This window comes from Triturus cristatus, chromosome 4_2, assembly GCF_964204655.1.
Source record: "Triturus cristatus chromosome 4_2, aTriCri1.1, whole genome shotgun sequence".
In the NCBI taxonomy this organism is placed as follows: domain Eukaryota; kingdom Metazoa; phylum Chordata; class Amphibia; order Caudata; family Salamandridae; genus Triturus; species Triturus cristatus.
The window spans coordinates 41434052-41450959 of record NC_140586.1 but is presented as its reverse complement, the minus strand read 5'-3'; positions in this window follow the sequence as shown (position 1 = coordinate 41450959).

The following is a 16908-nucleotide window of genomic DNA, read 5'->3' as shown; positions in this document are numbered from 1 at the left end:
CATGGAGCATGTTAATCTAGCTGGAAAAGTTAACTTCTAAAGTCTAGCACAAACAGTCCAGTTTGCAGTGGAGGTGGCCGCAAGGAGCAGGGCTAACGTCGCAGATGATAGTCGCTGTAGTTCGAAGAGCATGCCAGGCGTTGTGGGAAGTTGTACCTTTAGCGTGAGGATCATCTTAGGTGGTCTGGACTGCCATTGCTAGAGATCCGTGTTGACGGTCAACAAAGGCTGTAGATGCTGTAGCATGAAGTGCAGAACTCGTGTTGGCAGTCGTTGCTGGTGGTTTCTGTAGCGTGAGGAGTCAGGTTAAACCTGAGCTTCGCGTATTGCTCGGTGTGGGCGGTAAGATCTTCATGTGAACAAGCCCATTTGCAGTCGCAAGGAGTCAGAAAATTCCACATTTCAACTTTCTTCAAGGAGGAGCTCAACTGGTGCCACACCAAGGGTCCAGGACCTGAGGGGCTCCTCTTGGGGGTCAGGAACTCACTCTAGCAGAGGCCAGCAGGGCCTAGGCGTTCCAATTGCAGGTCCAAGCAGTAGGTCAGCTGGGCAGATGCAGGGAGGCCTCTGGAGCTTATGTCCCTGTAGCTCAGAGCAGGAGGTCAGTCAGACGACTCCTGGAGTTACTTCAGTCTGAGATAAAAGTTGCAGGTGCAGTCTTCCTTCTCAGCAAGCAGGGCAGGCTTCAAGAGGCAGTGCTGCAGGGAGTCTGAATCAGTTCCAGGAGTGTACTGAAGAGTTAGGTTTAAGTGTGCAATGTTTATACTTGGTGTTAACTTTGTAGTAGGAGATCGTTCTGGAGGTTTCCACCCCAAGCGGTGTTAGGAATTTCCTGCCTCCGTGCAGTGGCCCCAGTTTGTTTGGGGGCATAAAAGACTAGTGGGAAACGCTTTGTGAGTGTGCTGAGGTAAAGGCTTTGTGTTGTGCAAGTGGGGTAGGTGAGAGCTCCACTCAAGTCAGAGGTGGCCCATTCTGCCAACACCTATTTTCCCTTTGTCTCACTGTCAGGGAGCAATACATGAAGACCAACTGCCAGCTACACCTAGTCATGTGATCCAGGATACAGACTGTAGGCACCAAATGGTTGGGGGCAAGAAAATATCATCTTCCTAAAAGTGGCATTATAACAATTGTGACTTAAAATCCACCTTTACCATTAAAGAGCATTTTAAATTACAACTATTTAGACATCAAACTTGATATTCCTACATACTCCCAATTAAAATTTATCATTATTAAATGTAATAAAGTATCCTCATGTTATCCTAGGACAGAGGTAGGCCTTGCAGTAGCGAGAAATGAATGTAAGAGTTTTTCGCTAATAGGACATGTAAAACTTAAAAGTAACTGTCCAACTTTTTAAATATACTGCAGAGCTCGAGAAATCTACTCACCTACTCGCTATGGTGAGTAAGATGTTATCAGGACGAGCTTTTTTTAGGAACTATTGACCCGGTCTGGCGAGAGAGTCCAGCTGACAAAGAACGAATCACTGACACAATATCGAAAGACTAAAAATCGACCTACAAATATATCGATACAAAATAATCGATCACATTATTATCGACATCATATACTTATTTAAAACATTACAAAAATATCGAACACACAATTTCGAACTACAGAAATATAGGTACACAAAATATCGGCAACACAAATATCGAAATCCTAAAATATCGATGCTCAGTAACATACATATACTTCATAACAAAATATCGTAAACTAAAATATCGACCACTAAAATATCTCCATTTTACTAATATCGACTATATAACATTTAATTAAAACCTAAAATCAAACAACATAAACACCAAATAATGTCTTTTAACTCTACACAAAATTATTATTAAACAATTATATATTTACTACATTTAAAAATGGATTTAAATAATTAACTCTTTACTAAAACATTATTAACAACCTTCCTACATTAAACAACTATATTATTAAATTATACTTTATCAATTCATGCATCCAATACATAATATAATGTTTAGAAAAATACATATAGAATAATACACCACAAAACCACTAATTAGCGTTTTCCTTATTAGGAAACTAACTACCAGAAAAAAAAAAAAAAATTCGAACTAACCAATAAAAACACTCCGAATTCAAACTAACCAATAAAACACATATTACAACATCCAAAGCACTATAAAAAGAAGTTCAACTTCATTCACAGTCCAGAACCAAAAAAACGAAATTGAATGAAGAGGAAAATCTACTGGATTGCAACTGCAGATATAAGAAAATCAACATAGAGGAAATATTTAAAACTATCAAAAGTAAGTTAACTATATTATTCTCATGAAGACTCAAATCGAATAAATTGTAATTACAATATACATACACTATAAATAAATTAATGTCTTCTTTCTATTTCATGTTTTCACTACAGGAAACTCAAAAAGAAACTAAGAAAATACAGAACAGCACCAAAAAAGATACAACTAAAAAGTAAGTATTTCACAACCAAAAATCAACTAATAGATTAAAATACCACCCTAATTAAATCCCAATTGCAAATCCCCTAACCATTCCCTATAAAAATATAGAAACAATTATTACAACAAATTTCCTTTTCTTTTCCAGACAAAGAAAATACTAGAAGAAAATTCCACAAATAAAGAATCAAGAGCATTCTACTCAAACACATCAAAACCAACTTTGTAAGTATATAGTAACTAAATCTAGTTTTTTTCTACTGAAAATTAATATAACATCATATATAATAACTATAATATATATTTTTCATAGATAAAGCTACATCAAAATGACTGAAGGAGCTGAATTCATAACAAGCCAGAAGGGAAAAATGTTACTATGCTATATGGGATACACTTACACACAGGAAAAAGTGTATGGTTTAAAGGTTAACTGGAAATGCACTAAATACTACTCTAATAAGTGCTATGGGCGTGCTACAACACGACAAACAACAGTACTATACACTAGAGAACATAACCACCCACCAAACATTACTGAAATCGAAGTCAGATCTGCTTTAGAAACTATAAAGGAAGCTAGCACAAGTTCTCAAAAACCTACTAGTGTAATTTTAAAAGAGCAGCTTCCCAAAATTCCTAAAACTGCTACTACACAAATGTCATCTGTAACTTCACTCAAAAGAACTATAGCACGTACTAAAAAAACCACTACTACTTCAACCCCAATTCCTCACACATATAGTGAAGTTATTCTAAGTCCAGAACAAAGTATAACTTTAAACAAAGAACCATTTGTCATTTTTGATAATAAAAACAATGACAAAAGAATAATAATATTTGGAACAGCTAATAATCTCTGTAAACTACAAGAATCACAGAACTGGATGATGGATGAGACTTTTACCATATGTCCCAAACCCTTTTTCCAACTATATACAATACATGTCCTATATCACAATTGCAATATACCATTAATTTACACTTTATTACCAAACAAATATAACTCCACATACACTGAACTATTAAATATAATAAAACAAAAAACAAATAACTTTTCCCCACAAAAAATAATCCTAGATTTTGAACATGCAATGATTAATACTATATTAAAAACACACCCCCATACCTCCATACAAGGCTGTTACTATCATTTTAATCAATGCCTATGGAGACACATGCAAAAATCAGCCCTAAGCATTGAATATGCAACTAATTCATCTTTTGCATATCAAATAAAAAAACTCATAGCACTAGCTTATGTACCTGACACAGACGTAACAGAACATTACAACATTTTAATAGACAGCGCCTTCTACAAACAAAATGAAGAAAAACTAAGTTCACTATTGGACTATTTCGAAGATACATGGGTCGGCAGACTACATAGATCTGGCCACAGAAGAAACCCTAAATTCTTAATTCCCTGGTGGAACGTATACAGAAGCACATTAAATGGAGAATCCAAAACTAATAACGCAGTTGAAGGATGGCATAACGCCTTCCTACAATCAACAGGCAGAACAAAACCAACACTAGAAAGATTTATATCATGCCTACAAAAAGAACAGAGTTATCAAGAGTTCCGAATGGAACAATCCATAACTCAGCTAACTCCAAAAACCTCAAAACAAACTAAACAAATGTATAAATATCTAGAGCAACAAGTAAAATTGTACCCTACTACCAAAGGCCTAGAATACCTAAACATCATAGCTAAAACACTTCTTTAAAGTACAAATACAAATAAATGACTAATTACCCATTTTCAATAATATCAAACACATAAAATATATTTATCTTATTACAAAAATAATTACTGTGTGTAACATATTTATACATATTGTCAAAAATATATTAACACACATTAATAATATTTGTAATAAAATAAAAATAAACAATAATATTAAACAATACCCACCCACAAGAAATAATAATAAATTAACTTACCAAGTTTATTCCAAAGTCTGAAAAACTCCATTTCCTGCTTACACAATCCAAACATAAAAAAAAGGTTCCCAAAAAAAAATGCAAAAATACAACTGCCGATTAAATCCATAATCCATTCACCAAATATCCTTCGAAAAACCATGAAAAACCCGAAAATAGCTAAAAATATTAAAAAACAATCCATGAAAACCGAAACATTTAAAGAAGTGTAAAAAACATATTGTTCAATAAAACGAACACACACTTCTTTAAAAAAAAAACGAGTCCATCCGAAACGAATAACCTAGAAAAGAAATTGTAAAAACAAAGCAACATACATTCCCACCCACATAAAACAACACATAAACACTTACTAACAATAATACTAGATTTAAAACAGTTCTAAATATACATTAAACACCTTAAACCTAACTCTCGAAACATGCCTACACATCGTTAAAAACACGTAAAAAAACAACACGCAACTCTAACACATAACATTTCCAAATATAACTAATATATGTACAGCTACACTAAACATTATCTAACTAGGCTCAAAATAAAGTTTAAAACCATCTAAAACATATAAAACAAACCTTACCTTTCACGACGCGAAGTAACTCCCAACCGCGAGCTTCCCTTCAAACCAAATGACCCAAAACAACATTACCGGGTTACAAAATAGAGTGCCCAAAACATAATAAAACATTTAACTATACTAAAAAGCCCTAATTAAATCAGGTAAAACAGTAAATTCACACACAAATATTTTATATTATTTAGCAAAAATAGACCTATTTTTTTCATTTACCTACAAATTGTCAACAAATGTTCCTAATGATTAAAATTATATAAATAAATATTAAAAAATGTAAAATATTTTTTATTATAATTTCTAAAAAGATAATACTACAGAACAATGTATGAAAAATTGTTACAAATTTTTTGCATGAATGCTAAAATTTTATTTATGTTAAAAATATGTTTGTTTTGAAAACATTGTAAAAATAATTAATATTAATATTTTACATATTAATATTAATAAAAAAGGCATAACATGTTTGTACTACAAATATTAAAATGTTTATAAATGAAAATATTTGCCAAAAGTTTTGTATAAAGATTTACAAAACCTATTGCTATGTTAAATTTAATTTAAAACACTACATTGTACAACATTATTAATAATATTTTTAATTTACTAAAAATGTTAGAAAATATACTAAATGTACATAAAATTTGTTCTCACCTATATTCAATATGTTTGAATTTAATTACAATGTAAATAATGCTATTTCTGAATGATCTTACTCAAATGAATAAACAATAACAAATTTAAAAAACTACAATAAAAACCATGTTCTTGTCTTATTAATTGTGTTTCTCTGATTATTAATATTGATCTTCTATTATGAATATTTAACATATAGAATATTTTTTTTATAAAAAAATAAAAATCAATAAATATTATAAAATTACAGAATGCCATTACCCATTATTCCAATACAAAATATTCATATATTTTTCCTAATAATAATATTAAATATTCCAAACATATCACATTAAAACTTTACATGTATTTATTATCCTAAACTATAAATATTGAATTCATTAGTACAAATCCAATATATAATAATAAAATACAAATAATATTCACTTAAAAATATTTTTATTATTGCTATATTAATGTAATTTAATTTCATTAAATACCATACAGATTAGAGTAGTTGCTGGACAGTGACCATAAATAATTTACTATTCCCACTCCAGTCTATAATAAATTAAAGTAGATGCTTGACACTGACCATAAATAATTTACTATTCCCACTCCAGTCTATAATAAATTAGAGTAGGTGCTGGACACAGACCATAAATAATTTACTATTCCCACTCCAGTCTATAATAAATTAGAGTAGGTGCTGTACACTGACCATAAATAATTTACTATTCCCACTCCAGTCTATAATAAATTAGAGTAGGTGCTGGACAGTGACCATAAATAATTTACTATTCCCACTCCAGTCTATAAAAAATTAGAGTAGGTGCTGGACAGTGACCATAAATAATTTACTATTCCCACTCCAGTCTATAATAAATTAGAGTAGGTGCTGGACACTAACCATAAATAATTTACTATTCCCACTCCAGTCTCTAATAAATTAGAGTAGGTGCTGGACACTGACCATAAATAATTTACTATTCCCACTCCAGTCTATAATAAATTAAAGTACATGCTGGACACTGACCAAAAATAATTTACTATTCCCACTCCAGTCTATAATAAATTAAAGTAGATGCTTGACACTGACCATAAATAATTTACTATTCCCACTCCAGTCTATAAGAAATCAAAGTAGGTGCTGCACACTGACCATAAATAATGTACTATTCCCACTCCAATCTATATTGAATTAGGGTTACTATATATTTTAGATTTTTTAAAACAATTACTAACACTACCCACCCTTATCCCCTATAAATCCTACATCACTCTTATTAAATGAATTATCTTCTTAAAATTGTTAAATGTTAATTCAAAGAACATTTCTAAATGTAAATAATTTTTTATTAATATTAAATTTTTTATATATTTCTAAAACGCTCCCCACCCTTATGCCCTATAACCCCAAAATACCACTTATGACATTTATTTTATTATTAAAATGATTAAAATTAACTTTTATTACCAAATTATAAATTTCCATTATTTTTTTCAAATATAAAATATTACATATATTTCGAAAGCACTCCCCACCCTTATCCCCTATAACCCCCAATTCCCACTTATTACATTTATTTTATTAGTAATTTTTTTAATTTTAAATTTTAATACCAAAATTAAATTTTCAATTTTTTTTATAAAATATTAAATATTTTTCAAAAACACTCCCCACCCTTATCCCCTATAACCCCAAAATCCCACTTATTAAATGTATTTTATTAGTAAAATGTTTAATTGTAAATTTTAATACCAAAATTTTAATGTAATTTTTTTGTAATTCAATATTAAATAATAAATATATATCTAAAACACTCCCCACCCTTATCCCCTATAACCCCAAAATCCCACTTATTACATTTTTTTTATTAGAATTTTCACATTTAAATTTTAAAAACTTATTTGAATTTTTTTTATTTGTAAATATAATATTTCAAAAATAATATCATAAATTATTAAATTTTATTAGTAAAATTTTTAATTGTAATTTTTCATACCAAAATTGAAATTTCCTTTTTTTAAATTCAATATTAAATATTAAATATATATCTAATACACTCCCCACCCTTATCCCCTATAACCCCAAAATCCCACTTATTACATTTATTTTATTATTACAATTTTCACATTTAAATTTTACAAACAAATTAGATTTTTTTTTTTTTTTTTTAAATATATTTCAAAAATTATATCCTAAAATATTAAATTTAATATTTATTTCCAAAACACTCCCCACCCTTAACCCCTATATACACAACATCCCACTAAATTTTTTTTTTTTCATAATTAAAATTTAAATATTACAATTTTTTACAAAATTTAAATTCAAATTCTACAAAAATGTATTAAAATATTTTATTTCAAATATATATTTTTAAAACACTCCCCACCCTTATCCCCTATAAACCCAACATCCCGCTCCTAAAATTATATATCAAAATTAAAAAAAATGTATTAATAATATTTCAAAAATTATATCCTAAAATTTTAAATGTAATATTTATTTCCAAAACACTCCCCACCCTTAACCCCTATATACACAACATCCCACTAAAAAATTTTTTTTTCATAATTAAAATTTAAATATTACAATTTTGTTCAAAATTTAAATTCAAATTCTACAAAAATGTATTAAAATATTTTATTTCAAATATATATTTTTAAAACACTCCCCACCCTTATCCCCTATAAACCCAACATCCCGCTCCTAAAATTATATATCAAAATTAAAAAAATTATATTAATTGAAACAAAATTGATATTTTTAATACACTTAAATAAACATTTGCTGACACTTCTAAACAATAATTTTTAACAAATCACAAAATGACTTAATACTATCCTTTTTCGATATTTTTACTACACGATATTATGTCTTTCGATATACTATACCTCGATATTTTACTACACATAACAATCTCGACATTTTTTACATCGATTTTAATGACAGAGATATATTGTTCCATCGATATTTTGACTTCGATATTTCTGTATATCGATATTACATTTCCGATATTTTGTCTACCCACCACAAAGAACAGGTGTTCTTATTAAGAAAGTGAAAGAACAATAAAGATGCCTCTAAAGCTTGTTACATATGCTGTGCGCTCAAAGACAGAGGTCACATATCAGTTTATGCCTTCTTAAAGATTTTTCCTTATTTTTTTTAAGAGATGAGTTTACAAAATCCTCTTACTGCACAGTCAGAAAAAGAAAAGTAAAGTGTACTGGCAATCATGCTGTATGCAATGAAAGGCTATAGGGTGTCAGTTTCATTCTAAAAACCTGTTAAATACTGTGTAAATGAACTGTAAAATATTTCAAAATATATTTCACAAGTTAGGAAAGCCCTTTTAAAAAAATACTGATGTGTGATGGAAACAAATATTTTAGTCTGATCAAAACAAATGATAACACTTTACTTAGTGATGTGCAAATTATAAATATTTGCTGAAACCCAATTTTCCCATTTTCATTTGTACGCTATATAGTTTATCAGTAAAACTGCATGTGAGTGGGAAAGTTTGGGGCCATTTTAATGGAAATGTGCTGTCTGTTAACGATGGTGCATCATGCTTTAATAATATATCTATTTAAAGTGAGCATTTTAACATGAACTCAGAAACATCCCTGCCCCTGCCTTGATAACAATGCTATTGATAAACCAAGATGCAAGTGAGGGTTCCTAGGTGCCTTTTTTATGTGGGCTAGATTTTTGTTATACATGGTGCAAAAGTTTAGTCTATTAAAGCAAACATGGGAGTTTTTTTTACAGCAGACATGCTGAACTCGCATATTAGAAGATGCTCCCACACGTAATAATGAAGAAAAAGGCGAATCGATTAAATAAAATATTTGCCTAGAATCACACAATGTGGACCAGTTTATGGGTCAAGTGCATTACAGTTAGGTCAAGCAAATTATTCAAGTCACCAGACCAGCAGGCCCAGATGCATTTTAATGATTTTTCGAGGCCTGCACTGCACCCTTCTGTTGGAACTGGCAGTGTCTGGGTGGCTGAAGGGATGACCCCAGCCGGCAGAGCTCTCGCTTCCGTCAAAGGCAGGTGATTATACTGACTGTATAACCTGTGCTCACCCATGGGTAGCTTGGCTCTGAGCAGTCAGGCATACTACAGAGGCAATGTGTAAAGCAAAGACAGCAGCCGCACACGATAAATATACTGAGCATCACAAAAGAGACTTCAGACAGGATGTATGTAAAAAATTTTATATTCAACATACATATTTAATCATTATAACATGAACATCATATACTTTTCGGCATTAAACACATTCGGAAATATTTCTAGTAGTATTAGGCCCACTCGTATTGTTATGATATCAATCGTATGCACACTATGGACAATTCCTAATCTAACCCTCCCCCCCCCAGTTGAGAGAGAGTACCCTTATGCAGTACACGATATAAAAATGATGTACATACACGGAAATAGAACACTTTTTAGCAGCAACGTGGACCGGAGCCACGCAGGAAGACCCAATGTCAAATGTATTGTGCTTTTGGCAAACAATCAACATATAAAGTGGCACCGCAGGTCAGTGTTGTGAATCACAGGCGGGATGCACACGATAACTCCCACTCACACACACCGCTACGTGGGGCAACAGGTATCAGCTAGTGGGTATGGCACGCTCTTACACACACATACGTACTCAGCCCCCTAATGCAGTGCCACTGGTACTCAGCAGGTCAATGGTTCACCCTCTGCTGTCTCCGTGGCCTAAGCCTGCCTGCACCCTCTCATTCACCCGGATTGTCCCATACCCTCGGATGGAAGATAACCAACTCTCCATCCACCCCCCCACCCACACTGGGCGGCATGTGCTAAAGACACACTGCCTGGGTCCCGAGAATCAGGTGGGAATATGTAGCAGTTTTAATTAGGAGGTAGACGTAAATAAGGGAGCGTTTAGCAGCCATTCGGGAAGTTCACTGACAGGTCTCAAAACACTAAGGAGTCACACAGTCTCTTGCCCTGATTCCAAATTGTCTAGGAAGCGTTCCATCAACCCAGTCAATCCCTCTCGCTACTACCTGGTGTCAAGATGTCTTTGGGAGGGGCCAGGTGTGGAATAACCAATGAATGGGGAGTAACACAGGGGAGCCTCTCGATGGGATGAGGCGCTCCGATTGGTACAATATGATCCTGGTCGTGCCCGGACAATTAAGCACCTGGTGTGGGTTGCTATGAATCGCACAAGGCACTTCAGATTTCAAACACAATGAGTTGCAAATTCCACACCTCCCTGGAAAGGAGGCACCATGAGCGGTACACGTTGAGATGGGTTGTACCAGGCAATTTTGGTAACACACAGCGAAGAGATGCAATTCAGTACCTCCCTGGAAATGATGCACAATGCCCGGTGCACGATGATACAGGTTGCACCAGACTAGTCTGGTCACACACACACACGTGCAAGTTCATCAGAGACACATGAGGTAGAATGAGGGACTGCCATGGGTACACCCCCACTTCCGAGGGTCACACCCTGTGAATTGGACAGTGCACACAATGAGTATGCAGTCGGTGTGTCGCATGAGAGAGATGCGGCCCGGTTGATAAAACGGGCCACACGGGGTCCTGCAACCGGTGAATCCGCTCACTACCAACTAGACGCTTGACTGTCAGGTTCCCCCGCAGTACAGGAACCACACATCCTGGATACGGGCCAGATTTCTGGGGCTCCGAACTAGGCAATCCGGTCTCAATATACAAGTCTTAGTTCCCCGCTCACCCCAAGCTACCCATTGGGATTCAATAGCTGAGGTGGGCACTTGGGAGGGCACTGATCTCCAGATGTCACAGGTAGATGGTGTTGGTCCCTTGCAGGAGATCTTTGATGTCCCTGAGATCTCCGGGTAACAGGAGGCCTGCAGTCAGGTTCTTGGAGAGCACACTTCAGCAGGTCCTCGACCCAGGCCAGCCACTATTTGGACAGTTATCCTCCATGTGCCCAACAGAGTCCTCTGGCAATGTGCACCACACAGTCCTGGTTCCCCAGTCCCACGTCCCGACAAGCGTATCTCACCTTTTACTGAAAGATCGCACCTTTAGTTATACTGCCATCTGTCTTGGAAGTTTGGGATGGTTTAGGGGGTTTTCCCTTTGAACCACAGATGTCTCTCCTAAATTGTAGGCCTGTCTGCCATGTGACCGTGAAATGCAGTTCTTAATCTTTAGTGGGACCATGATCCGGTCCCTAGAGGCTAAGTATCACAACCTCTATTTTCACTTTATCCCATTTAGCCCTCAAATGGCAGAGGTCTACCATTCCCATGGGATGCCCATGGTTCATGGCTGTCGCTTGGGGAATGCACAGATGTGCTCCCCCGATCCCTGGTGTCAACTTTAGCCAGACACCACAGTCCCAAGACTCTTGGAGCATAGAAATGTCCATATTGTAAAAGTAACATTTCTAAGTGGGTTATGCCAAACCCTCCTTTACCAATGGAAAGGGTTTGGCGCTGTGAATCCATTGATATGAAACATCATGAGGCTGCTCCACTGCAATCAACTTTAGCAGTCCGAAGTAATGTCAACCACTTCCCCATGTTGACCTCTGGGAAGAGCAGGCCTCATAAGTAGTGAACAGCAAAACACACAAGATGATGGACGGAATGTTGCACATTGGCAAAACATTCACCCCCAGTCACAGATCTGGGTTTAATCCATCGTTATTTTGCTCACCACGCCACCCCAGTTCAGACATGGCCATATGCAAATCAGTCTTGACCCTGTGCCTTATGGGAACAATCCAGCCCGAACTGCCAAGCCATGTCTTCCCTGGACCGGAATCAAGCATCCTAGGACCGGTTTCAGGGTTTCACCCCTCTTCAGCCAGGATAGCTTGACTCCAGTGGCGTAGTGAGCACGGGACCCACGTCTGTGCATACCCTTCCCACATAGGGCGCACTGCAAAACACACAAGATGATGGACGGAATGTTGCACATTGGCAAAACATTCACCCCTAGTCACAGATCTGGGTTTAATCCATCGTTATTTTGCTCACCACGCCACCCCAGTTCAGACATGGCCATATGCAAATCAGTCTTGACCCTGTGCCTCATGGGAACAGTCCAGCCCGAACTGCCAAGCCATGTCTTCCCTGGACTGGAATCGAGCATCCTAGGACCGGTTTCGGGGTTTCACCACTCTTCAGCCAGGATAGCTTGACTCCAGTGGCATAGTGAGCACGGGACCCACGTCTGGGCATACCCTTCCCACATAGGGGAAGAGGGGTGAACCCCGAAACCGGTCCTAGGATGCTTGTTTCCAGTCCATGGAGAACCTTGCTTGGCAGTTCGGCTGGACTGTTCCCATGAGGCACAGGGTCAAGACTGATTTGCATATGGCTGGGTTCAAACTGGAATGGCATGGGGAGCAAAAACACGATGGATTTAGGCCCAGATCTCTGTACTGGGGTGAATGTATGACATTGTTCTACATTCTGTCCATCAACTGTTGTTTTTGCACTCATAAGTAGTGAAAACACGCATAGGTATTCCTCACTACCTGGGTGCATGTGCACTACTGCGCACACCGACCTGCGCTGGCAGGTGAGACACATGTTTCCCAGCACCATGGGTGGAAATGCGCCTGTCCAAGTCTGCACAACAACCTGGACCAGGGTTTAACTAATACGTATATCTGTGCGCTCGCATAAACATGCGATGGCAGGCGTTATACGCAATCACAGGCACCAGAGGTGTGGTCGCGCACTTACAGCGGTCTACAAGGCAAGATGCTCATGAGTTTACTCACAATAGATGCCAGTGTGCTCCCACCGGTCTGCAATGACAGGTGTGTTTTTCATAACATTGAATCAGCGTTACTTCCCAGCACAGATAGGAAGGGCTATTTCTTTCAAGCGGCAAGGAAAGGCCGGGGGACATGGCTTACCCGAGCCCTGGCACCTTTGGTGCACTTGTGCGCACACCACCCTGCCTGGACCAGCCAGACATGGGTGGACCCCTTTTCGGGTGCAATTGCGCACTCCCGGCCAGCGACAGTGGACCGGGCACCTTGCCACCAGCACCATGAATGCAAGAGCGTAGATGCAGGCCTGACCCAGAGGTAGAACACCGGGGATGCAGGTATACGCTCACCAGCCGGCGATGGCAAGCTGGGCACCTATTCAAAATGCCGCAGGTACCAGGGCACATCCTCCAGCCTGCAATGGCAGGCGAGACATGTATTCAAAACAAAATCAGGGCCAGTGCACACACCCGATCTTCGTTGGCAGACCAGCCCATGTTTCGGAGCATCGTGTCAGTGCCTCTTCCTAATCTGTGTAGGACGATGCTAGCACTTTGTGACCCTCGAGAAATGACATCAGAGACTCTTTCTCTTTGGAACTGGATGCTTTTTTTTATTTATCAATAGGGTGCACAAACAAGGTTCCTCTTCCAGCTTTTAAATAATGATCCTCAGGGGTTGGTCCTCTGGACGTCTTGTGGCACGGGTGACCCTCAGGGAAAAGAAGAGAAGGACCTTATGAGGATTATGTCCTATTAACTCGGACACTATAGGGAGTACGCAGGTGAAGGGAGTTTAACAAAACACCCGTTTCTAACCACCACCAGTGATGCGCTTGTTGTGAGGGTTATAGAGGCCCCGCAGAGATATCCCAGCGCCTTCTTAATTACAGCGCTGTTGCGTGCTCTCTCCTTTCTTAACCGGAGAGGAGTTGTTGCCCCTAACGCCAGCCCGAAATATTCTGCTGTAGGGGCACGTACCAAGGATAGCCACGCTCCTCCTGGAGCGTGGTGGGACAGCTGGTGTTGCTGAACTGGGTCCGGCTCCCTTCTTGGCTGAACGCTGCTGAAGTCCGGTCCGTAGACTGGCTTCCGCTGATCTTCTGTTCGGTTCTCTGGGACTTCTTCCGCTGAGGAACCGTTCTCACTGCTCTTCTGGGCGTCCGTCTTGGAATCCTTCTTCGCTCTCCAATCGTTGCCGACATCAGTCAGGGACAGACCACCTATCAAGGTGGCCACGGTCTCTAAAGGAGTCCTGATTGGTTCAAGTGTTCAGGTCACATGGGTCATTCGCGTATCCAGGAAGTACTGTTAATTAAAGGTATAGTTTTGGTCTTCCTCTTTCTCATCGGGTGGGGACTGCAAGGAGACACGTAAGAGGGGAAAAAGTCGTCTTCGCCCCCCTCTGTTACAGGGGCTCCAGGTTCATTGTGACACACCCCTTCCCCAGACTGATCCCGATCGGGGAGCAGAGGACAACGGGAAAGGAAGTCCTAATTTCTGTTAGCAATCCCCTTATGATCCCGCACCTCAAAAGAAAAGGGCTAAGGGGATAGAAACCAGCGCAAAACTCGAGGATTATTCCCCTTGTTGCGGCTCATCCACTGCAAAGGAGTGTGGTCTGTGTATAGGATGAAACGGGAGCCCTCCAGGTAGTAATGCAATTTATCTACCACCCACTTAATGGCGAGACACTCTTTCTCAATCACTGGGTATCGCTGTTCACAAGGAAACAGTTTGCGACTGATGAATACTATCGGATTTTCTGTCCCGTCGGCAGATACCTGAGAGAACGGCACCCAACCCGCACTCTTACGCATCCGTCTGTTGAATGAATGGTTCAGAAGAATTGGGTGATACTAGGATGGGACTGGAGGTGATGGCGTCTTTCAGGTCTTGAAAGGCACGCACGGCCTGGGGTGAGGGTTTTAGGAAGTCTTATGGTTTTTAACTGCTTCTTCAATAATTCTGTCAGTGGTTTTGCTTTTTCTGAATATCAGGGAATAGAGCGTCAATAATAGCCCAGTAAACCTAGGAAAGCCCTGACCGTTTTTTTAGTAGTTGGAAAGGGGGTTTCGGCGATAGCTTTTATCTTTTCTTGTTGCAGTTCGATAAGCCCATTCCCTAGGAGATACCCCAGATACCTGACCTTCTGAAAGCCAACTCAGGATGTTTTTGAGTTTACATGCAGGCCAGTTGTTTTAAGGGCCTGATAAACCCTCTGACAGTGGGATAGATGATCATCCCATGTGCGGCTGTAGATCACAATGTCATCCAGATAGACGAATGAATAGGTTTGATGTCTGTGGGGTACCCCATTTATGAGCCTCTGGAAAGAGGCAGGGGCGCCGTGTAAGCCAAAAGGTAAAGCCGTAAATTCGTATAAGCCGGTTGGGGTGGAAAACGCGTTTTTCTCTTGGTCTTGTGGTCAGAGGGGTACCTGCCAGTAGCCTTTCTTTAGGTCGAGTGTAGTGATGTATTGGGCTTCCCCTATGTTCTCGATGAGTTCGTTCACTCGAGGGAGAGGGTAGGAGTCAAATTTTGATATGAAATTAACGGCCCTGAAATCGATATAAAACCGGACCGATCCATCCGGTTTTGGTACTAAAACAATCAGAGAAGACCAATAGCTTTGGGAGGGTTTGATGACTCTCATTTCCAGCATGTTTTGTATCTCCGCCTTTACGGCTTTGCGTCTGGCGGCTGGGATGCGGTATGGACGTTGCTTCACAACCTTCTCGGGTGGGGTGATGATAGAGTGTTCTACTAGAGTGGTTCTCCCAGGGAGATTGGAAAACAGAGAGGAGAAGTGAATCAGGACATCTTGGAGGGAAGCCATCTGGGTTTCTGTTAAACTGTCGTCAATAACGAGCTGAATGAGAGTGGACGTATATGCTGTCGGTTTCGGAACCACGAGGTGGGTGTCCTTGGGAAGGGGTCCTAACAATTTTTTTAGTAGATTGATATGGTACATCTGGGTTATTCTGGGCGAGATTTGTAGTAGATATGTGGTGAGGCCTATTTTTTTAACTATTTCATAAGGACCCTTCCACTCTGATCGGGTTTTGGAGAGAGAGGAGGGTAACAACACCAGTACCCAGTCGTGTACATTTAGATGGTGCCATTTTTTTCCCTTGTCATAAAAGTTTTGTTGTGTTATTTGGGCCTTTTCAAGGTTGGCATCTGCAAATTATCGTAGCTTGTGGATTCGAGTCCGCAGGCCTTGGGTGTGGTCAAGGAAGGATTTGGTCTCATCAGGTGTCTTGTTTTCCCAGGCCTCATTTGTCATTTCTAACAGTGTCCTGGGACGTCTCCCATAGAGGAGCTCAAATAGGGAGCATCCCAAGCTACTCGGTACTTGGCTTTGGACGACAAACAGCACTAGGGGAAGGAGCATGTCCCACTCTTTCCCCTCCACTGTTAACATCTTTTTTAGCGTCTCTTTAAGTGTGACATTGTACCTCTCACACAAACCCTCCATCTGTGGGTGATACACAGAGGTCTTTATGTGTGAGATACTCAGGGATTTGCAT